The following is a 25,125-nucleotide window of genomic DNA, read 5'->3' as shown; positions in this document are numbered from 1 at the left end:
TGGCCACTGTGCACTCGAGCAGACCTGACCTGAAGGACCAACCATGGCAAGGAGGCATCACCCTTTTTACCGATGGAAGCAGCCAGGTGATAGAGGGAATTCGAAGAGCTGGCTATGCTGTCGTGTCTGAGGACCATGTGATCGAGGCTATGGCCCTGCCGCCCGGAACGTCAGCACAGAAAGCGGAGCTGATCGCCCTCACCAAAGCCCTCCAGTGGGCTGAAGGAAAAGTTGTTAACATTTACACCGACTCCAAATACGCTTTCCTCACCCTCCAGGTGCACGGAGCCTTGTACAAGGAGAGGGGATTTCTGACAGCTGAGGGGAAAGGACTTGCAAATGCCACTGAGATCTGCCAATTACTCGAGTCAGTATGGAAACCGAAGAAGGTAGCTGTAATGCACTGCAGGGCCCACACTGGAAGAACGGACCCTATCGCCCGGGGAAATCAGCGGGCAGACGACGCTGCAAAAAGGGCAAGTCAGCTCCCCTACTCCTCTCACCCTTCTGACCCCGTACTCGTCGTCCAGCTCCCTACGGAGACCCCTATCTATACCCCCCAAGAAACGGAATGGGCCCAACAAGAGGGTCTACAGTCACGCAATGGCTGGTGGATACTACAGGATGGGCGCATATGGATACCCGAAGCCTTGGCCTGGACGGTGGCCAAGGAGGCTCACGACCGCACCCACCTGGGCAGGGACGCCCTGGGGCGCTTACTTGAGAAGACCTACTACATCAACAAACTATCCCTGTGGACCAAAAACGCTTCCAGCCGGTGCGCGACTTGTGCCCGGAACAACCCTCGAACGGGGCCCGGCCCTATGCCAGGACATGTTCTCCGAGGCACCAGCCCTTTCCACGTGTGCCAGATTGACTTCACACACATGCCCCCGGCGCGCGGCTACAAAGCTATCCTCGTCGCCGTGTGTACCTACACCGGATGGATTGAAGCCCAGCCCACTAGGACGGAAATGGCTAAAGAAGTTACTTCCCTACTGCTTCATCAAATCCTACCCAGATATGGTCTCCCCAAGCAAATGAACTCTGACAACGGTCCCGCCTTCGCTAGCGAAGTAACACAACAGCTCAGTACCAGACTGGGCCTCGATTGGAAGTTGCATTGTGCCTGGAGACCCCAAAGCAGTGGAGTAGTGGAGAGGGCTAACCGATCCTTGAAGAACCAGCTAGCCAAGCTATGCCAAGAGGCAAAAGCCAAATGGCCCGACCTGCTTCCACTGGCCTTGCTGCATCTTAGGTGTACCCCCAAGGCTACCGGCCTTACTCCTTACGAAATGATGTATGCTAGGCCACCACCACTACCCTCCTTTCCCGACTCCTTGCAGATACAGGGTGAGAGTTCCTTAGTGAAACAGATGAGAGCCTTACACCAGGTAGTGCAAGACATCCAGCAGTACACTGAAAGAGTAGCTCCCTTGGTCCTCACCAGTCCTACGCACAGGTTCAGGGTGGGAGACGAGGTCTGGGTAAAAGAGTGGGATGAGTCTGACTGCCTAAAGCCCAAATGGAAGGGGCCCTCCCTTGTTCTCCTAACGACCTCAACCGCTGTTAAAATTGCAGGAAGCCCAGTGTGGATACATTGGACCCGACTGAAACCTGCTGCTCCCACTAGCAGCACCCTGAAGCGTTGGCGTGCGCACCTACATCCTGACGCTCCATTACGGCTGACTCTAAGAAATACGTGAACCTTCAGATTCATGCCTGCCCAGCAACAGGAACCCAGCTTCTGGACCCACTGCGTCTTTGGCTCTCTGTTCATCGCTGCCTTCATAGTGGGCCTCATTATCTTCTTGCTGCAAAAGCTTGGATACCTTCCACCACATATATAATGCTGACCATCTTCCTTCTCCTGTGTGCAGTTCCGAGCTATCCTGCCACCCTGAGCCTGAATTGCACTGAATGTTTGCGCCTCGTGCGCCACCGTATAGAGGGAGGATATCACCTAGTCACTACCCTCATTCACCAGACGCAGCCCCCGGAAGGCGATTGCCAGCTTCTCCCGACTTGTGCCCTCATCACTCCGAATGGCCTCCAACAGTTCCACAGATGCCTCCAAGGAAATCTCACTATCTGCCACAGCCCTACCAAACCAAGATACTACAATGTCACCCTCAGCGTAGGACTCCCTGCGTATGTGACCGGACCTCCGGGAGTCGAGGGAGATGGCATTCTGTATTACATTAATTCCACTCGCATCCTTGTCGGTGGCATCCAAACTGTAGCAACCCTAACCTTCGATGTCTGTGCCGCCATGGACAAACACCCTTGGTCTCGCAAGTGTGGCAGCCAGAGTTGGCGGGAGGCATACGTTAACGACCACAAGTATGTCTGCCCCTTCAGTCCAGATATGAGATGCTGCTCCCCGTGGGTTTGGCTCCCATGCGCCGGCGACACCCGAGCCTCGGGCTGGGACCGAGTGTGTGCTTATACGGGAGGAGGATATGCCGGATGCGCCGGCCTGGGCGAGTTTCGTCGAGGTTCTGGTAACTATGTGTCCCTAGACTGGCCCATCCGCGGACACGACATGCCCTGGAGAGGGACGTGGGGCCTCGGCATTGACGGCGGAGGAATGGATCCGTTGACATATATTACCATATGTCAGAGTCTCGAAACGAAGCCTCCTACGCACTACCAGACTACTGTTGTCGGCTACCAAGACGTATTTGATGAAATTGCTCGTGCTGAGCAGACCGAGACTAAATTCCCCATTTCCCCAGAAGCCCGGAATATGTTCCTCAACTTGGCTGAAAACATCGCCCTCTCCCTCGGAATTGCCAACTGTTTCGTCTGTGGAGGCACCGACATGGGTGAACAATGGCCCTTGGAAGCGAGAGAGATCCGACAACACACATGGGATGCACTCAACACCACTAACATTACCTTTCCCCAACGGCCGAAGCCGTACGAATGGGCCCTAAGAACTAATATTATAGGCTCCCTCTGCGCTAGTCGAGCGCCATCGAAGCGGTACTCTGTACCAGTGGGAGATTCTGCTTGCACGGGGGTCCTACAGTATAATGGAAGCCGGACTACCTGGTGGCAAACGGATAACCTGCCCGCCCCGGAGCCTATCTGGACAGAACCCACCTTGAACACGACATGGACATATGGAGGTAATGCCTCCCTCAAGTGGGTAGCCCCGGAGGGCTACTACTATATCTGCGGACGCAGGGCCTACGAACAGCTCCCGGCCCGCTGGTACGGTACCTGTCTCTTGGGCACTGTCCGCCCTAGTTTTTTCCTTCTGCCCCTGCGAGTCGGCGAAACCCTGGGTATCCCCCTATACGTGGAAAAGGGGCCTGATAACCCGGCCAGACGCAAACGGTCTTTCCCACACGTCAAGCCCAAAGTCCAAATTGGAGACTGGAAAGACAACGAGTGGCCGCCTGAACGCATCATTCATTACTATGGACCGGCCACATGGGCTGAAGATGGTACATACGGGTACCGTACCCCTATCTATATGCTGAATCGCATTATTCGCCTACAGGCCGTACTCGAAATCCTTACTAACGATTCGGCCCTTGCCCTCAATATCCTAGCTCGACAGAACACTAAGCTCATTACCGCCGTTTACCAAAATCGCTTGGCTCTTGACTACCTCTTAGCCCAGGAGGGCGGGGTGTGTGGCAAGTTTAACCTCAGTAATTGCTGCTTACAGATTGATGACCAGAGCCATGTCATCAGAGAAATAACTGACCGGATGGTCAAACTAGCCCACGTCCCCGTCCAGACCTGGAACAGTGCGTGGGATTGGACTTCCTCCCTAACCAGCTGGCTCCCAACCTCCGGGAGCCTGCATGGCCTCCTCGTCATGGGTGGCCTGTTTTTGTTGTCCTGTTTACTAATTCCTTTATCTCTTCCCTTAGTTTTCAGGTGTCTCCGCTCCACCATGGAAAGCATCGCTGACCGCCGTGCTGCTGCCCAACTTATGGCTCTCCAGATGTACTCCCCCATTCCCCAGTCTGATGACGCTTACGACGAAGCACCTTGTGGCTGATGTGCACTTTGAACCCCCTGAGTCACTTAATGGGCCAATACCCTTGTGCCAGCAAAAGACCGGCTACAAAGGGGGGGGGGGATTCCACTAGGGGCCCTCCGTCTCAACCCCGGCGAAGCAACCAACGGCTGCGCAAGGGCTTAGGGCTCGCTTGTTGCCTCCCTTGCTGACTATCCTTGTCCTTTCTTTCCTTTTCAGGGTTCATGGAGGTGATACTCTCCACCAGAATGGATGTTCAAGTATCAAAAGGGGGGAATGAAGGAGTGGAACGCCGGTACCACCTGAATACTACTGACCAACAGAACAACCTCATGTTTTTGTGCCTACTGATGGACTTATACTTATGCACTCTACCTCTGCTTGTGGCTGTCTAGCCACAACTTATTACTGCACTGGACATTTGTGCCTTACCTAGTTTTACTGTTTACTAACAAAAGAAGGTTGCTGGTTACTAATGCAAAGACAGAATGCAGGGCTATTAGACATATAGCTTGTAACAGTAGTTTGCAAGGCCTATACAAGACCAGCTTGCATGTAGCAACGCCATCTGAATAGACGACCTTGGTGGGTGCTGACACCCCGCCCTGCATTCCTGGGCCGAACAAACCTTATCTCCTCTGCTAGAAAGGAGCATTGTGTGTGTGTGAAGAATAAGCTGCTAAGTTTCGTTTTTCTTGCCAGTATCATTTCAGTGTTATGACGTGTGTACGTACTGGGACTACAATTTTGTACTGTAAGAACTACAAATGTTTACTGCGCATGTCGGTTGTGACGTGTAAGGGGCCAAATGCGCAGGCCCAGTAGGGAAGTATAAATGTAAGTGTCAGATGATTTATGACACACAGTGTCCCGAGACTACTCGGTGCTGTTCACTTGCTAGCAATAAAGTTGCCTTGTTTGGAACCAAAATTTGCCTTTCGTCTCCTGATTTCCCACCTGTTTCAATGTCACTTCCTCCTCCTCTTCCCCCATTCTCTATCTTTTTGGATATCACTCCCATCCTCCCTGTCTCATCAGCTTGTAACCTTGGGGTCATCTTCAACTCCTCTCTTTCCTTCTCTGAACATATTCATCAGACTGCTAAAACCTGTCATTTCTTTTTCTATAACACCACCTTATCCACACTTTTATCACTTCTTGCTTAGACTATTGCAAATTGCTTCTTACAGGTCTCCCACTAAGCCATCTTTCTCCCCTTCAACCTGTTCAAAATTCTGCTGCACGACTTATACTCCACCAGTGTCGCTATGCTCATATTAGACTTCAAGTCACTTCATTGGCTCCCTATTCATTTCAGCATACAGATCAAACTCCTCTTATTGACTTATAAGTGCATTCACTCTGCAGCTCCTCAGTGCCTGTCCACTCTTATCTCTCCCTACACTCCTCCCTGGGAACTCTGTTCACTGGGTAAATCTCTCTTATTTGTACCCTTCTCCTCCAATGTTAACTCCAGACTCTTTTCCTTTTATCTTGATGCACCATATGTGGAATAGACTTCCTGAGTCTGTACATCAAGCTCTATCTCAGGCCGTCTTCACATCTAAGCTAAAAGCCCACCTTTTTGATGCTGCTTTTAATTGCTAACACTTACTCACTTGTTCAGTAACCATGTTTTATCATTCCCACCTTATTTGTTCTGTTTATCTGTCCTAATTAGATTGCAAGCTTTGTCGAGCAGGGACTGTCTCTTCATGTTCAAGAGTACAGCGCTACATACGTCTAGTAGCGTTATAGAAATAAGTAGTAGTAGTAACTTGAAAAGCCTATGTCAGAAGCCAAAAGAATCTAAATCTTCCTTTCTTAGAAGTAGAAAAGGGATCATGGGACCCATTCTGGAGCACATGGTGGTTGACTACATAATACAGGCAAAAAAGCATGCACTAACCTGGAATTCCCTTTGCACTCACTTGGCTGGGCTGTCCTTTGCCAAAGTGCATAAGCTTCCTAGACTCAGTATTATGAAGATGACGGCCAGTTGGGCTCATGGAACTGTGTTGACAAAGGACACCTACAGACCCCTGACTCATCAACAGTTAATCACCTTGCAGCAGATAGTCCCCAGTGATATATCCTGTTAATCTGAGGCAGATACTTTTTAAAAGAGCTGTTGCACTAATTGCAGTCCTGCAAGTTGGCCAGCAAAGCAAGTTCAGTTCTTAAAACCATCAGCAATCTAAGAAAAGCTATTAAAAACATTTTTTGTCCTACTGTGTTAGACCAAAAGTTCATCTAGACCAGTATGCTGCTTTCAACAGTGGACAATCCAGGTATGCAGAAATTAATTATACTATCAGTACAAGGTCTTCAACCTGCCTAGTTAAAAATGCAATTATATATATGGCCTTGACAGCCTCCATTGGTTCACACTTCATCACCAACTGCAACATTACACTTTTAAGCAAATTTCAGTTTGTGATAATCTTCAGATGGTCTCTTGAATCTACAGGTTTATAGTACACTCACCTTCACAAATGATGTCATATTCAGTATACCAATCTTTAACCTGGACATAAAGTCTTATTTATAAACTAGTAAAAAAGGCCCGTTTCTGACACAAATGAAACGGGCGCTAGCAAGGTTTTCCTCTGAGTGTGTATGTTTGGGAGAGTGTATGTGAGAGTGAGTGTTTGAGAGTCAGAGTGAAAGTGGCCATCTGTCCCCTGCCCCCTCCATTCATCCTTTTCCAGCAATTCCCCTCTGTCCCTGAGCCCTGCCCTCCCAATCCATGCCCATCCATGCTCCTCTGTCACCTGGCCCCTCCATTTTTCCCTATCCAGCATTTCCCCTCTCTGCCTGAGGCCTGCTCTGCAATCCATATCCATCCATGCCCATCTGTCCCCTCCATTCATCCCTATCCAGCAATTCCCCTCTCCCTGAGTCCTGCCCTTCCAATCCATGCCCATCCATGCTCCTCTGTCACCTGGCCCCTCCATTTTTCCCTATCCAGCATTTCCCCTCTCTGCCTGAGGCCTGCTCTGCAATGCATATCCATCCATGCCCATCTGTCCCCTCCATTCATCCCTATCCAGCAATTCCCCTCTCCCTGAGTCCTGCCCTTTCAATCCATGCCCATCCATGCTCCTCTGTCACCTGGCCCCTCCATTTTTCCCTATCCAGCATTTCCCCTCTCTGCCTGAGGCCTGCTCTGCAATCCATATCCATCCATGCCCATCTGTCCCCTCCATTCATCCCTATCCAGCAATTCCCCTCTCCCTGAGTCCTGCCCTTCCAATCCATGCCCATCCATGCTCCTCTGTCACCTGGCCCCTCCATTTTTCCCTATCCAGCATTTCCCCTCTCTGCCTGAGGCCTGCTCTGCAATGCATATCCATCCATGCCCATCTGTCCCCTCCATTCATCCCTATCCAGCAATTCCCCTCTCCCTGAGTCCTGCCCTTCCAATCCATGCTCCTCTGTCACCTGGCCCCTCCATTTTTCCCTATCCAGCATTTCCCCTCTCTGCATGAGGCCTGCTCTGCAATCCATATCCATCCATGCCCATCTGTCCCCTCCATTCATCCCTATCCAGCAATTCCCCTCTCCCTGAGTCCTGCCCTTCCAATCCATGCCCATCCATGCTCCTCTGTCACCTGGCCCCTCCATTTTTCCCTATCCAGCATTTCCCCTCTCTGCCTGAGGCCTGCTCTGCAATCCATATCCATCCATGCCCATCTGTCCCCTCCATTCATCCCTATCCAGCAATTCCCTTCTCCCTGAGTCCTGCCCTTCCAATCCATGCCCATCCATGCTCATCTGTCACCTGGCCCCTCCATTTTTCCCTATCCAGCAATTTCCCTCTCTCCCTGAGTCCTGCCCTCCCAATCCATGCCCATCCATGCTCCTCTGTCCCCTGCCCCCTCCCTTCATCCATTTCCAGTAATTCCCCTCTCTCCCTGTGCCCTGCCCTCCCAATCCATACCCATCCATGCTCCTCTGTCCCCTGCCGCCTCCATTCATCCTTTTCCAGCAAGTCCCCTCTCGCCCTTCCATGCCCCCCCCGTCGCATCCATGCTACTCTCTCTCCCATGTCCCAGCCTGGCCCGCCCCCCTTCTCCCCCCCCCCCCTTCGCATCCATGCATCGTTTTGTTTTTTTTTTCTTCTTTTTCAATTTACCTCCGTGGTTCCGGCAACGAAGCGTCAGGGAAGGAGGCGGCGCTCCCGACGTCTAGCTTTCCCTTCGCTGTGTTCCGCCTTCTTTTTAAGGCGGAACACAGCGAAGGGAAGGCTAGACGTCGGGAGCGCCGCCTCCTTCCCTGACGTTTCGCTTCCGGATGTTTGTTTTGTCGCGAGGGCGGGGCAGAGACGGCTGGCTGGCTTGAAGGCTTCACACCACGAATCCACGAACCCTTCAGCCTCAGCCTGGGAGTGACGTCAGATGGCTTCAAGGCTTCAAGGCTTCAGGGCTTCAGGCTTCCGGCTTCAAGCTTCCGGCTTCACAGAACGTTGTCTTCAGAACGTTCACGGTGCGTTTTATTATATTAGATTAGCTTAAAAGGATACTTTACCTTGTTGCTAGTGAGGACCAGTTTCATCAATTTTCAATATTTTAAATTCATAAAACATATAACACACATAAGGGGCCTTTATACTAAGCTGCAGTAGGCACTACTGCATGCCTACCATGTCGCAAAAAGCACTGCTGCGGCACACTGAGGCATCCCACAGCAGTGTGTCCATCAGTGCGTGCTAATCCCATGCTGAAAAATATTTTTTTTATTTTTCAGCACAGGTGACATAACTATGGGCGGAAAGTAGGCATGCCTTGCACTAATTGGGTAGCATGGGAACATTGCCGTGCATGCTGTCCAATAACTGCGGGGTTAGCACAGGAGCCCTTAACACCGAATGAAGCTCATTCTGTTTCTGAGTCTGATGTCCTGCACATACAACGTGCAGCGACGTCAGACTCAAAAGAAACTTTCGGCGCCAGCTTTAGTGGAAGAAATGAAAGGACCTCGGCTTGGCTGGCGGGGGTTGGGGGTCCCCCGCCAGCTGACGGAATTCTTTTAAAGGCAGCCGGCAGCGGCAGGAGGACGCGGACCTCCGCTGGCGGGGGTTGGGGTCCCCCGCCAGCGAAGGTAGGCGACAGCAACGGCGGGGGGAGATTGGCAATGGCAGCGGCTGGGGGGAGGGGGATCGGCAATGGCGGCGGCGGGGGGGGGGGCTATAATGTGCCCCCTCACTCTGGCCCTGGCCCCCCCTACCGCCGCAGTTCAGATACGCCCCTGGTACATCATCTTTAAGACCCCTGATGCAGGCAGTGTCGCTGAAACACAGACCATGTCGGGTCTGTTCAATAAAGTACCTATTTGATGCACTCTATTCTTGAAGGCTCCTTGTGGTTTTTGCGCTTTGCCACATGCTAATTGGGAAATTAGCACTTGGCCATTAAAGAAAAATATGGAAAAGCGGCCGTTTTACCACCATGCTAAAAGTGGCCGCAGGATGCAGGAAACCCACGTACTGACAGCAGCACTGGCCACTTTTTAGCACAGCTCAGTAAAAGGGCCCCTAAATGTAGAAACCAGAAAACAGAATGTGCAACAACAATGTAATGAGATTATATTTTTCCTTCTTTAGTACATTTTATTAGACATGGCACCTTTCCAACATCAAAAGGAAAATAATGAATATTTATCTGAAAGTTCATAGTTTTGGGACATATTTTGCAAAATCTAAGCTCAGTCTATTTTATTTCTGAAAAAAATACTAAAAGTAATGGAAACCTTACAAAAGATATTTTTGTGACATTCATTCTACAATGGATGATGAATTTGGACACTTGGTCTGATGAATTAGTCGGGCCTAAATTCCTTGCATGTATAAATCTAAATACAATGGAATTCAAGATGGCCCTTTACATAAGAATGTAAGCGTTGCCATACTGGGACAGACCAAAGGCCCATTAAGCCAGCATCTTGTTTCCAACAGTAGCCAATCCATGTTACAAGTACCTGGCAAGATCCCAAACTCACGTGCCTATGCCACTGCAGAGGTCCTTTTACCACCACTTGGTAAAAGTGCCCCTGAGTGAATTGCCCAAGATCACAAAGAGCAGCAGTGGGATTTGAACTGGGCTTCCTTGGTTGACAGTCCAGTGATCTAAATTTTGACCTATTTCTAGTATTACCGTAAACAGAAATATACTTTTGAAATCAGCTGTAGTCTGATTAAGATCAGATGAACCGCAACATTCAAACACAGGATTAAATTCATTCTATTTTGTAATCTTATCCCATAAAATCTCAGTTATGCTGATGGTTAATATCTATAACACATATTTCCAAGGTGCAGCAGGTAATGAAACAAGCGGCTCATTAAGGAACACTATATACATTAATTAAAAAATTAATAAACATAAATGCTGATCATGCCATGTTTCAGAGCACCATTGTATTGCTCTGTGGAAATTAAGGATCAAATATTTTGCGAAAGCACACAAGCTAATCTTGAGGTCATGACTACATTCCAATACAGGCTGTATTGTCTGGCCACTGCTAAAATTAAACCAGGCTCAGAGAACTGTCTACCACAAAAACTCTACAGCACATCTGGATAAAAACTCTAAACCCATGCATACATAAAAGTAGCATACTGGAAAGTAGTTTTTTTTTTTTTAATTAACAGCCCTTACTGAATCTGAAATAATTTTAATCTGGCAAAAAGCTTTTGAAAATGTAGGTATTCCATCTAGTCAACTTAGCAGGTTGGAGCCAGTCCAGAGGAAAACTACTAAAAGTCAGTAGTCTTCATCATAAAGTGTATGGGAACAGACAAAGTTCTCAACATGTATACTTTGGAAGAAAGGCAGGAGAGGAGAGATATGATAGAGACTTTTAAATACCTAAGCAGCATAAATGCACAGGCGGCGATTCTCTTTCAACTGAAAGGAAGCTCTGGAACAAGGGGACATAGGATGAAAGGGGATAGACTCAGAAGTAACCTGAGGAAATACTTCTTCACGGAAAGGGTAGTGAATTCGTAGAACGGCCTCTCGATGGAAGCAGTGGAGACAAAAACAATATCTGAATTAAAGAGAGCGTGGGACAAGTACATAGGGTCTCTAAGGGAGTAGGATAGAGAGAGTAGATGGCATGACTGAATAGGCCATATGTTCTTTATCTGCTTATATTTTCTATACTTCTATGTATTGTTGCACTGACTTGTGACACTAGTAGAGGTGTGCACTCCTAACATCAATTAATGAGGATTGGTTTCTACTTAAGATGAATAATGGTAGATGAACGTAACCAGAGTCCAAATAACACCTGGAACAGCAAATGGATTACAGCTCTGGCATGACAGATGAAACTGACTTGTAAACAGCCTGTTTGAAAGTCATAAGCTGTTTGAAGAGAATCTGCTACAATGAATTGGGATGCAGTCCATAGTGCTGTAACCTGTGTCTACTTCAGAAGCAGTATCAGAGCCAGCTCAACAAGCAAAAAAGTGTGCAAAATATCTCCTTGGAATAAAGCATCAGCTGCAGGAGCCCAAGCAAGCTTTGAACACTTATGAAGTACATTTTTCCTGGCACATCTGCTTCACAGTAGGGATCACTTCTATTTTGTCCAAGCAATCCATCTTTACTGAAAGTGTTGAGTCTTCAACCAATGCCTCTGTCAAATCCCTTTCAATCTCCTTTGAAAAGGGAGTATCTTTATGACTAACTTTGTATTAGAACAGTTGAAGATCAGTTTGAAAGGGCCTTAAAATCAGTAGCACTTTTCATAGGCACCCAAATGACTTACATAGAACTTTTCCTACCGAGCTCACACAATTAGAGAGAACATCTAGACAGGCAAAGACCTTTTCCCAAGGGACAGCAAAGACACAATGACTACTGATCAGAAACACCTTGGATCTTAAGCAACAGTGAGAGTTAAAGGCATATTTCAACAATATATGGGCCATGAAAATAAAGAAACAAATTATGAATAAAATAAGTACTGAAAAGAAACCAAAATACTGTAGTTTATTTAGCATACCTCTACATGAGCAGTAGAGGTGAAACCTTAGAATGGTCAATTTTAACAAACACCACCTTTCAAAAAGTAATAAAGTGGACACAATGAAAAATGTCTAGCTAGACAGAAACAATTTGGGAAAGGCAAGGGAACTATGACCATGAAAATGGGGGTCTAAACAGCACTCCTTTTCCAACAAACATAAGAAGGGAACTGACATCTTTCCATTTCATTAGTCCCAATGCCACAAAGGGACTGATTTATTAAAGTCTGTGGATATTTCACATGCAATCAAGTGCACGGTTGTTAAGATTTTAGTACAGGTTTGGGCAGATTGCAGCCATATCAAAGATCACAATAGGATATTTACATCATACGAGTCAAGAATTAGGTCATTTTCTCCCTATTCACTCAAAGGTTATGTTGGAGCCAAATTTTGTACCAGTTCCTGACACACAACAAAGGGGCTAGTGCTTCTTTGTTATAAAAACAAATGACCCAATCATGCCCTCAAAGCCTCTATGCCTTCTAATCATCCCACAGCTCCTATAACCACAACCATCAGATCCATTCTCTTTAAGATTGGCTACCCAAGCTCAGTTAGCAGAGGGTGTAGTTATTTCCTTCCCTGAGGCAGCAACGGAGTGGAAGACACCATGAACGAATTCCAAGTCAATCAATGTCAAAACTTGTATGTTCTCCAGATTCAACATAAAGTGTCAACAAGATGTACCCGAGATGGGCCGTGTTTTGACATGCAGGCCTTCGTCAGGGGTCCTGTCAACAGGAAGTAACCTTATACAACAACCTCGGGAGGTTAAAATGGCACTGAAATGCAAATAGCCAGTATTATCACCAGCTTAAACACAGGATGAAGAGCATTTGTAGAAAGCTGAAGGCAATCATCATGTCTTTTCTGAGCAATTTCTTGGTTTCCTGTTTTGTATTTCCTTCTTTGAACCAGTAACAAGGGGGCTGACAAAGAAAGCTGTGCATTAAGAGTTCTATACTAAAGTTCAATAAAGGGTTTATTAATGCAAATGTTAAAGAAAAATTGTGTCCAATGTAGTAACCAAATAGTGTGCACTAACATGGAAAAGTATGCAGAGTGCATGAGTATGAGTTAGAGAATGACACAGGGAACCGCAGTAACCGTGGGGATGGGGATAGAGCTCACGGCAGTGGCGTAGCTACGTGGGGCCTGGGGGGCCTGAGCCACCATAGATTTGGCCCTGGACCCCCCTGTCAATGACCCTCTTGAACCCCTCCCGCCATTGCCGTGGGCTACCTTTGCTGGCGGGGGACCCCAATCCCAGCCGGCCGAGGAGGTCCCCTTCTTGCTCTAAAGGCTTCGTTCTGTTTCTGACGTTCTGCAGGATGTCAGACTCACAGAAACAGAACAAAGCCTGGCTGATCTGCAAGGCTTCGTTCCATTTCTGTGAATCTGATGTGACGTCAGAAATAGAACGAAGCCTTCGGAGCAAGAAGAGGACCTCCTCGCCTGGCGGGGATTGGGGTCCCCCGCCAGCAAAGATATCCCATGGTGACGGCGGGGGAGGGTTGGCGGCGGGAGGGGTGTCGTCAAAGTTGGCGGTGGCGCGGGGGGGGGGGGGGGTCGGCTGCACCGGGGGGGGGGCGCTAAAATGTGCCCCCTCACCTCGGGCTCTAAACCCCCCTCCCGGTGAAGTCTGGCTATGCCCCTGGCTCATGGGGACTGGAAGGAGACAAATCCCATGGGGACAGGATGGGGACGGGGACAAACTTTGTCCCCGTGTCATTTTCTAGTTGGAAGGGTAGAGGGTGGTGGTAGGAAGGAGGGTTATTATAGCTGCTCATTGTTATTATTGTTTTCTATTTGTAATTTATGACAGACCTTATAGACCTACCATCCAGAAACACAACAAGATCAACACAAACATATCTAAATCTCCGCCACCCAAGCTGCAAAGGTCTCAGATACAAATCAACCTATGCATCCAGCTTCTCCTATATAAGCACACAAATATGGAACGCATTACCGACCACTGTGAAAACAACGTATGACCACCTAAGCTTCAGTAAATTACTAAAAACCAACCTGTTCAAAAAGGCATACCCTAACGATCCAACTTAAATGCCTGAACACTGCAACATAACGAAACCAAAGTTTGTACTGGACATAACTTAACCTTCTCCTCATGATTCCCCAATGTGCGTAGGAGGGGGGGGGCGGTGGGGCGGTCCGCCCCGGGTGCACGCCGCTGGGGGGTATCGGCACCGCTGGTTACCTGCTCTCTCTGCCCCTGAACAGATTACTTCCTGTTCCGGGGCAGAGAGAGCAGGGAACCAACGGAGCCGACGCAGCTCACAGCGACGACGTGCACTCGGTGGGCGGGGGGGGGGGGGTGCGCAGCGGCGACCCGCCCCGGGTGTCAGCCGCCCTCGCTACGCCACTGCTACTACTATACCATCTTGTATTTGTTCTACCGAAACTGGCGATTGCCATTAAGGTACAATGTAAGCTACATCGAGCCTGCAAATAGGTGGGAAAATGTGGGATACAAATGTAACAAATACATAAATTTATACACAACAGTTGTACAGCATATTATTCCTTTTTACACTTTAATAAAAAGATTTAAAGATAAAATCATAAACGTTCAAGGCTTCTGTAGATGAGGACAGAGCCCACAGGGAAGGGAAGGGGACAGGGATGGAGACAGAACCTGCGGGGATGGGGTGGGGATCAGTACACAGTTGGATAAAAAATAAACTGTACAGGTTGAGTTGCATGCACATACATCCATACATGCTGGAATGCTATTCTGAGCATACAATTTTTGCAATACCAATATTTATGCACAGAATTGTATGCTAGGAGAATATGCACAGGTAACTGAATGCTGATACTAAAAATATTGTGCTGCATTTGTCAACAGTCCAGCACTTAACTTGTTCCATTACAGCTTTACCTCAGCAGTTCATTCCTGTGAGTCTTTTACCCCTCAGATACTGCACCTCAGCATTGGCAAATCCTGCACTCCACCTTTAGTTCTACTGCACACTTATTTGCATCTGTCTTCTGATGTTTACCCGTCTGTGCACAGTTAGCTCATGTTCAATTTCATTTTAAACTGTCACGTTCACTAAACAGGAACTGGGTTTGTGAGCCCTTGGGCCACTGCCGAGGAGCAGCAGTGGCAGGCAAAACCACCCCACACCAGAAGCAAAGCAGAACAGACGTACCGGCAAATCCAGGCTAGGTCTCTAGGCAGTCAGCCAGCAAGCAGAAGACAGGTCCAGGTAAAGGTTCAAAAGGCAGGCGACAAGCAAAGCAAAGTCCAGGTCCAGGCAAAGGTTCAAAAGGTAGGCGGCAAGCAAAGCAAAGTCCAGGATCAGGCAAGGTTCAAAAGGCAGGAAACCAGCAAAAACAGAATCAGGTCCAGACAAAGTCTCTCAGGCAAAAGTGCACAAGCAGCCACATACCAGGGCCTAAGACGCAATGCAAAGGCAAAGCCAGAGAGTTTCAAAATGGCTAATAAGCCCAGACAGGAAAGACTCAGCTGCAGCAATCACCAGGAAGCTATGGTGGCTGTGCAGGCTCAATCCAAGCGAGCAAACCTGGCAGCCTGGAAGATCTGGACCGGACTCAGCTAAAATCTGGAATGGGTGATGGTCCATAGCAGCCACCTGTTCTGGCCACCAGAGGGCGGGGAAAGCACAGACGTAACATAAACAGAGTACTCATGGTTGCACACAACTATGTGCACAAAGATCAGTTATCGTTTCCCAAACTGCGCAGCAACACACCAGTGTGCTGCGACAAACTCGCAGGGGTGCCACGGGGCAGATGGGAGTTGACACCTCAAGCACTGGAACAAGTTGCAAGGAGCGCACCCCCCCTGGCAATAATCCCTCTACATTGCTGATGTGAGCTCTACACGTGGCTGGGGCAAGCTACTGATCACAACTCCTAAAAGGACGATCCTGATTGGGAAGAAAGGAGTGAGGCTCTTTGCTTCCCAATCAGGATCACCCTTTTAGGCGTCAGACAGGCTCAGTGACCAATCACAGCTGAGCTGTGATTGGTAGCTCATATGTGGGAGGAAAACAGCAGTCCTCTGTCGGACAGTGAGATTTTGTACATAGCAGCTGGCAGACAGCAAGAGATAGTAAGCAAAGGTAAGCACAATTAAAAAGTTAAAATTAAAATAAAGTTACAGCATATGGACCTGTTGAAGCAGAGGGAGAATTATGGGTGGGGTGGGAGAGAGAAGGAGAAATGCTGCAGGAGAAATGAGGGTATGGGTTGGAGGGGAAGGAAGGGAGAGATACAGCAAAGGGGTGAACTCTTGTATATGGGGGTCAAGGGGAAAAGGAGATGCTGCATAGAGAGGGAGAAATGTTGGACATAGAGGTGACGGGAAAGATGGTGCATGGGGGAAATAGGGAGAAATATTGGACATACTATGTGGCACGGGGGGGGGGGGGGTGTAGGGGTAGAGACCTGTGTGACTAGGGTGATGGGAGTGGAGACCAGTGTGGCCAGGGAGGGGTAGGTACCTCAGACACTAAGGGTTCTGTGAACTGAAAACGTTTGGGAACCATTGAGCTAATCTGTGTGCAAAGCCTTGTGCAATTTATAAATCAGTTTATGGAACATTTATTCTGGTGCTACCTGGTCTAGTTTTGTCAAAGAGCAAGTCTTCCACATAAACAAAAATCTGATGGCAGATAAAGAAAAAATATAAGGTCTTATGAGGTAAAAGAAAAAAAAATTGAAATATTTTAATGTGAAAACGGATACTCTGCTTGTGTTTTATGAAATTTTAATATCAAACTGTGCTGTTAATCCCTCCTCCTAAATTTTTGTCTTCACCACAGGGTATTTCAGGGCTTATATTTAACTTGGCTCCATTCTATCATAGACTGTGAAGGAAATCCTCTGTCACTGCTGGCATCATGGGTTTTGCTGCCTCTACAATACAACCTGGTCAGTTGCTATAGGGCACCACCCTATATGATCTCATTTGCCCACCTTCCCCTCACCCTACCAAACACTAAGCATAAACAATGTCTTTGTAACATTATTCTTTATATGTAGATGGTTTATGGCCAGCTGCAGTATAAAACAAATATAAAAGAAATTTAAATTAACACTGATCACCACCAGCATGTTAATTTTAACTATTAAAACTCATTTATCAAACAATGGGCCCACGCCTTTGCTGTGAGATGCAGCTCATGTGATCACTATTATGATTTATCTCTGACAAATGCAACATCCAATTCTAAGGAATAAGCTGTAATGGCAATTTCCTTTTATCCCTGCAACAGTACAACCATAACAAGGTGGTTTCTCTCTCAAATGCTACATCTTACTTGAAGGATTAGGTCATAAAAACTGCCTCCTTTTGCCATTGTAAATGCAAGGGACAACTGGCCATGCAAACCTTGTCCCTGACATCCTGCAATGCACTAACTGCTACAAAGAATAACATGTTTGTGAGTTGTCATCCTAGTCTGTCCCAAGAGCAGGAGTTAACACCTCTTGGAGAATAGGCTCATAAAGGCCATAAAAGCTGCAATTTGCCATTATATTGCCATCATTCATTCCAAATATTTTCTTATTCACTAGCAGTCAGGAAGGCTATTTTCTTGTCATCCCTATCCAATGTGACTCAAAAGATCACTTATTGTGTGTGTGCCTGCCAAGAGTAACCTCATCACAGCCCACTGGCAGCAATTCCTCACTTGTCTTGAGTCCCTTACATAACTGCTATGGCCATGCTTAAATAGTAAACTCTTGATCCCATTTTGAACATGCAAGTGATGGAGTGCTTAAGAAGTTGCTAGTCCCCCTTCACTCCCTCAAAGCCACATTAAAAGCTGCAGTACATAGTAGGGAGGGTGTAGGTAGCCCAGATAAAATTCCTAACCAGAGACAAGCCAGGGAGCAGAAAAGCAGCTCTATGGCTTATGCCTCTGCTACAGTTATCAGAAACCTATTAGATTGTAAGCTCTTTGAGCAGGGACTCTCTTTCTTCTATGTTTGTGCAGCGCTGCGTATGCCTTGTAGCGCTATAGAAATGCTAAATAGTAGTAGTAGTAGTAGTAGTAGTAGAAACCTGACTTAGGTAAGCCAAGCTTTATCGTGCATCTTGTGAGAATCCTGTTTCTTGGGGCCTGGCTCGAGCCAGGCAAGGATTTGTCTAACACTGCAGCCAGGCTGTGCATACTATGATTTTGGGGCCTGTCAGTAACAAGCTTGTATAGTTTGTACTTGAATACAGAGGCTTCTTTTCTACTTTATTGTATCTTTGAATTAATATGTTTCTGCGTTGTACTTTGGCTGAGGCCCACGCTGAACCCTTGCTCATGCCATCACATATGGTTCTGGCAGTGAGGGGTGAACTTCTCCATTTAAAAGAGGTCAAATTCACTAATCTCCAGGGCTCTAGGCCTTTCTATAGCAAAGAACCAGGACCTTGGGCTAAAGGAAGGGACTAGCCCAGCCTGTAGGGTAGAAGCCCTGCCATCGTAACACAAAGTTTGACCAAATACACCTGGGTTTGTACCGAGTCCAACAACCCTGCAGTGCCTGATGCTTTACAATACAGAGACAGTTCTAAGACTGGACATGTCCAGGCACGCCTGTCTGAACAAGACCTGTGCCCTGATGCAGTACAAAGTAATTTTAGTTCAAAATTACCTCTCAAGACTGAACCAGACTCATTGGAGCCCAAGTTCTGATAAAACTCTAGAAATGTTGTCACCAGATTTTTTTGAGCCCTGAATGCCAAGAAATGCATTTTGAAAAATGTCAAAGACATTCCTGTGGTTTCTTAAGCCAATCACCTACTAAAATGTTATCAGAACATCAGTCATTACTGATAACAGGCATTTATTACTAGTAGGCTAGACTACTGTAATTCTTTATTAAGAACAAAAGCTAGTTTCCAACGTCTACAATTGGTACAAAATAGCACTGCAAAACTGTTAACAGGCGCTAAAAAAAAAAAATCAGACCATATTCCATCAATAATGGATGAACTCCACTGGTTGCCCATTGAGAAATGGATGGAGTTTAAGATGTTGTGTCTCACTTTTAAAGCTTTGAATTTGAGAAGTCCTGAGAATATGTCTAAAAATCTAACTAGGTACACTCCCTCATGTGAGTTGCGGTCTTCTCAGAAAGGACTCCCCAAATTGCCTGGTTTGGATACTGTCAGACTGACTTCAAGAAAGAACTCCCCACACTGTCTGGTCTGGATACTGTCAGACTGTCTTCAACATGGAGGCGGGCATTTTCTTATAGTGGACCTTCCCTGTGGAACTCATGTTGCACTGCTTTTCTGATTGCTCATCATATCATGGTTTTCAGAAACATTTGAAGACCTTTTTGTTTCAGCAACATTTTAGTTGATTTTTAAAAATAATGCAGCATTTGTACTAATAGTTTGCATGGTATGGTTTTTAAATTTTATGCAGCCCTATTATGATTACAACTAGATTGGAAAATGTGGGGGTAGAGAAATAAATAAATAAATAGGATGTATGTTATACGGTTTATCTTTTTTTTTTTCCTTGTAAACCGCTCAAACACTTTAGTATAGAGAGGTATAGTAAATCAATAAATCCAATCCAATAAAGACAGACATCTCTAGATGGAAGGAATCTGAGCCTGACTCTAAGCATCTTGAGACTTTTATCTGATCTTCTATCAACTCAACAAACACTTGAGCCTTCCCAAGCAAGCACTGCCTTCAAGACGACAAACCCTGCTTCTTCCACTGTCCCAGAGAGAAACTATTAAAACACACAGGTTGTACGGTCAAGCTTTGTGATTGCTTGTGGCAAATTTGGCAGTTGCTGATAGGGTAAAATGTGTGCTTGTACTAACTAATTTTTGCTAAGTGTGAGATTTATTTTCAATGAGCATTAATTCTGAACATTTCTGTATGTCATTATTTTATTCTGATAAAATAGTCATTTGTTATTATTGTAAATAAACTCATTGCTTTTATTGTAGTTACATGTGTTTATGGTTAATCTGTACATAACGGAGGCGTTAGTGGTTACTGAGGATGGGCAGACTGGATGGGCCATTTGACCCTTATCTGCTGTAATGTTTCTATTAGTGAGAACTCAGGATTGCTTATATGAGGCATGTTTTCATATAAAGATAATAACTCCAGAGTGCTAACAAAAATATTCTTTGCACGTCTCTACCTAATTATTGTAGTACTCCTACATGCCCTAGAGAAAGACCGGAAGAAGTATAATCAGAGCTGAACAGGCAGGATTTTTCTCTCTTAAGTTAGTAGTCACTACTGGAGAAAGGGGTATAGACCAAAATGGAACTGTTACTCCAGGCCCCAGTAGAGGAGCAACAGTAGCCGCAGTGAATTATACAGGTGCAATGTGAACAGCAGCAAGTTTTCTAAAACTCTTTATAATTACAGCCGAGCTTTCTGACTCACGTATCCCAAACACTGTAGAGGCACATCTCAGGTGAGCCAACCAATTCTGGTGTTACCAAAGATGACGCTTGAGAATGCTCTGGATTAGTTTTTGGTGAATTATGAAAAGACTGCTCGAATATCTAGGTGGCTGGAAACAACCTGGGAACACTTACTGAAGGAACCTCTTAACTGGTCATAGCCAAGCCATGTTCCAGATGGGAGAGCTACATACACAGATGTCAAAATCACCATCTTGGAATGGGCAGAACCTACTCCATTAGTATATGAGCAGCAGTTTGGGAAAGGGTCCCTATGGCCAAAGATAGTCCCTGAAGCTTTTGCTGTACAATTAAGGATGTTGCGTGAGATGGCTTCACCCAGAAGGGAAGTCAGGAATAGAGATACTCACAGTCAATCTCTTGGAACAATTTACATGCCAATATCCCACTGACACTAGAGAGTGCTTTGAAGATGGCAGCAGTTTTCCCACCAAGCTCAACTTGTGCCTGAAACTGCCAAAAAGAGAAAGCCATTCTTGAACCCAGGAAACCAGAAGGGAAGGATGGAACAATGGGGGCTATCCTCACCAAGGCCCCAACAATCTATGTTGGCCTGGGTGCAGGAACTGGTCCTCCTCACTTGTTTCAAATGTGGGGAAAAGGGTAATTTTGAGAGACATTGCCTCAGAGTAGAAGACAATGCTATGGATGTAATTCTATTGAATCTGCGTTCCTATAATTTTGTGGAAGCTCCCAACCCAGGAGTATGGAACTTTGTGCGCCAAACTGAGCTGGACGGGACTCCTTTCTAGGCATTAGTGGATTCCAAGAGACTTATTCAGAGGGGGATAATAAACAGTTTACAAGTTGATTATGAATGGGCAGTGTGCATGGAGACCCAGAGACAATACCCAACCACTCATGTCTCAATCAGAATCCAATTAGGCCCAGTTAGAAGTTGAATATTTACTATGGTTTTCTTATCTAATTGTCCTTGGTTTGGACTATCCAGGTTTTGCAGCTATTTTCACACAGCTAACTGCTGCAAAGGAAAGCTGAAGAATGCTTCCCAGATTTTCCCACTGGAGGACCCAGACTTATATGTACAGAACTCTAAAGTGCCTATTCCTTGGCAGCAACTTGGTTCGAGAAGTTTCATTATACCCAGAATCTAGAGGCTGCAGTAGACAAGGACCCTGATGCAGAGGAGGATATTCAGGATACCCTAGATCCCTTAGATAGCTTACCTAAGTGGCATGGGGAGGAAAAACCCCAGGAATTTCAAGAGAGCACAAATGACAGAAAAATCCTTTAGAAAGGCCCAAGCTAAAGCCCTAGAAATAGATGGGTAATCTGTAAGCAACCAGGACAACCTCCTAAGGCAGGTCTCACATAATTTATAATGAAATATGATTTACTATGTAGGGTAACCAAAGGAACCCTAGAAGAATAAGCTGTAGAACAGTTGTTAGTTCCTTAGCCCTACTGTAGGCAAGTAATGTAGCTGGCCCACGGGGGGGGGGGGGGGGGGAGGAGGGGGAAGACACTTGGGGCAAGAGAAGACCCCCAAGTGCATAATGGCCCAATTCTTCTGGCCAAGATTGTAGAAACCAATCAGCTGAACAGTCCTGCACGAGTTCCACCTGCTCTTCTTGTGCCTGTACCTGTGCCCATTATTGAGGCTCCATTGAAAAGAGTGGCCATGGATTTCACGGAGCCAACAAGTACATTCTGGTATCCTAGATTGTGCTACCCAATATGAAAGCCACCATAATGCTCTGTGAGAGATCTTTTCACAAACAGGAATACACAGAGATAATCACAGACCCTTGCTCACACTATCACTATGCACATCATCTGGTTTACACTACTAGAGCAACTTTCAGCTATATGATCAAGTGTAATGATCATGCTCATCAGTGTTGAGTGTGAAATGTTTCATCCATTTATTAGTTAAAAAAAAAGATTCAGGACCAGAAAATATGCACAGTTGTAAGGAGACATGCTACTGTAATGTTGTTTTCAGGTACCTTTTTGATGACCCCCTGGTACTATGCATGAACATTACGCATTGCTCTCTAATTGCAGAATTACTGTCCAAGGCAGAACTTATGACTTTATTCTGTAGAATTAATGTAATTAGCTAATCCTACAGCGCACCCTACTGGCCCAACCCCAGGAAGTTTATGCCATTATTCCCCAAGTCCAAATGTTCACCTAAGGCCCTGGCTAGCAAAAGATTTATCACATATCCAAAAGCAGTGCTATCTCCATGATGTACCTGAAGAACGACCACATTAAACACCAGGACCTGTGCTATTTAACACATTTTATAAATGATCTGGAAATTGGAACAAGTGAGGTGATTAAATTTGAAGATGACAACTATTTAAACACTCGGCAATGAAAGTTAGTGAACACTGTTCTTACTGTAATTTTTTAAACACTCTCACTCCCTTAGATGCAGGTAAAGGTCTTAATTTTGTTCTCTCTGAAGGAGATGCCAGTGAAGTCTTGACAGCTCATATGCTTTAAGCTGTAAAATCAAGGAGAAGTAGAAGAAAACAAAGCACAGTAGCAGCAAAGGATTTGAAAATTATATTTGAGAAATATAATATAATTAACTAAATTCAATAAGTAAAAATGTCAAGCCTGATCTGGTTTTTATTTTTAAAAATACCGTTATTTCTATTTGGTTTGGTAAAATAAGTTATATATAGACAATATTAGTTATTTAGCAAAAATATTGTACTAGATCTGAATTTTGAAGACAACACCACTGCCCACAAAATAAAGAAATGAAAAAGAACCGCAAAAGAAAAAAAAGAGATGAACAGTACTTACTCTAGGCAGCACAATGGCATGCTTTTTTTTCTAGAGGGTGTGGATGTATGACATTGTGGAACTATGTGGGTAGTAACTGGGTAGGAGTCGGTGTCAGCAGAGGCAACTGAGTTTCAAGGAGGAGTCTCTGTGTGAGGATGTGATGGAGTGAGGTGGGCTGGGCGATGGATGCAAGGGAATGTGTGGAGTTTTAAGCTGTAGGTGCAGGGGATAAAGGCATGAGTGTGTAGAGTTGGGAGGCAGTAAGTGCTGGAGGAAAGAAGGGGGGTACGACTCACCTGCCCACCCTCAGCTCCCCAATAGCCCTTCCTTTTCCTTCCTGCCGCTGCCCTAATATTTTATTTTACCCGAGTCACAGCGCAGGCACTGAAAGCAGCAGGCTCGGCTCGCCTCCAGCCTTCCTTCCATTACCTCTCAGTGTCCTGCCCTCTTCTGATGTATCTCCTGTTTCCGCGAGGGCGGGACACAGAGGGAAGGGAAGGCTGGAGGCGAGCCGAACCTGCTGCTTTCAGTGCTGGCGCTGCGACTCGAGGTAAAATGAAACATTTAAAGGCAGGGCGGCAGCAGGAAGGAAAGGAGAGCTATCGGGGAGCTGAGGGCAGGCAGGTAAGACAGCGCTGGGAGTCTGTGACCCTGCAACTCGCAGGGTGGGGGAAGAAGAGACAAGCTGGCTCGCACTCTCACAACAACTGGCTCGCAAGATGCCTAAAAATTTAACAACCAGCTCGGGTGTGAGCCAGCTCCAGCACACCACTGGATTTAACTCAAACCTTTCTCAGTAGTAGCTCAAGGTGAGTTACAGGATTACAATCTAACCCCCCCACTTACAAAGCCACACTAGCGGCTGCCGGTGCACTAATGATGACACAGCCCATTCACTTTGAATGGGCTATGTTGGCATAGCCACACAGCTTTAACAAACGGGGGGGGGGGGGGGTAATTTAATACTTAAGGCAATGGAGGATTAAGTGACATGTCTAAGATCACAAGGAGCAACAGTGGGATTTGAACCATGGTTTCCATGGTTCTCAGCCTGCTGCTCTAACCATTAGATACAGTTAATACATAATCCAAATATATTTATTAACTCAACAATCAACTGAAGGCCAGCAACCTTCTAAAAAAATTGACAGAAAATTCATTTTATGGTTGTCAGTAACAAAAGGATTTCTGGTTACAGTGCTGCTGAACATCAATATTCACATTGCAAACAGGATGATGCTGGAGCAAGGTTCTTAGGCTGCCTGGGAGGCAGGTATTTTAAGTACTTGCATTCAGTGTGCATACTACCATCAGTAACAGAAGTACTGAGGGGGAGGCAGCTGATGAAGGTACACCCGAGTAACACGGTGAAGGGGTCTTTCCTGTTGTGTTCAAAAGTTCCCCCGCTCTCCTTTTACTGCTGAGCTAGGAGTTACCCCCAACCCCCTAGGATTCTAATCAGTTCCGTCATGCCCTATCCCGTCCAGGGGCGTATCTGGAATCCGGCGGTAGGGGGGGCCAGAGCCAGAGAGGGGGGGCACATTTTTGCCTCCCCCCCCCCCCGCCGCTGCCTCTCTCCACCCCCTCCCCGCCGTCAACCCTCCCCCGTTGCTTACTTTTGCTGGCAGGGGGCCCCAACCCCCGCCAGCCGAGGTCCGACCCGCAATCTCCATATTTCGTCTTCCTCCGTGGCCATGTGCTTCAAGGAAGTAACGCTGCAGTGCTGATTGGTTGAATCCAGTTCGGCGTCTGACGAGGGGGAGGGTTGACGGCGGGAAGGGGGACCAGGGCGAAAATCTGCGGGGGCCCAGGCCCCTGTGGCCCCACGCAGATACGCCCCTGATCCCGTCATGCTCTAGCCCTG

The 25,125-nt window shown here is 46.6% G+C and overlaps 1 protein-coding gene across 1 annotated transcript in view; it reads right to left on the bottom strand.

The window, feature by feature from the left end:
• The window catches only part of MPP7 (membrane palmitoylated protein 7), a 517,419-nt gene that overhangs the window by 86,733 nt on the left and 405,561 nt on the right, over window positions 1-25,125 (bottom strand). The window lies entirely within an intron of this gene.

Source organism: Microcaecilia unicolor, chromosome 1 (genome assembly GCF_901765095.1).
Source record: "Microcaecilia unicolor chromosome 1, aMicUni1.1, whole genome shotgun sequence".
NCBI lineage: Eukaryota > Metazoa > Chordata > Amphibia > Gymnophiona > Siphonopidae > Microcaecilia > Microcaecilia unicolor.
The sequence above is the reverse complement of the archived record's forward strand: the minus strand, read 5'-3'. Positions and strand labels throughout refer to the sequence as shown.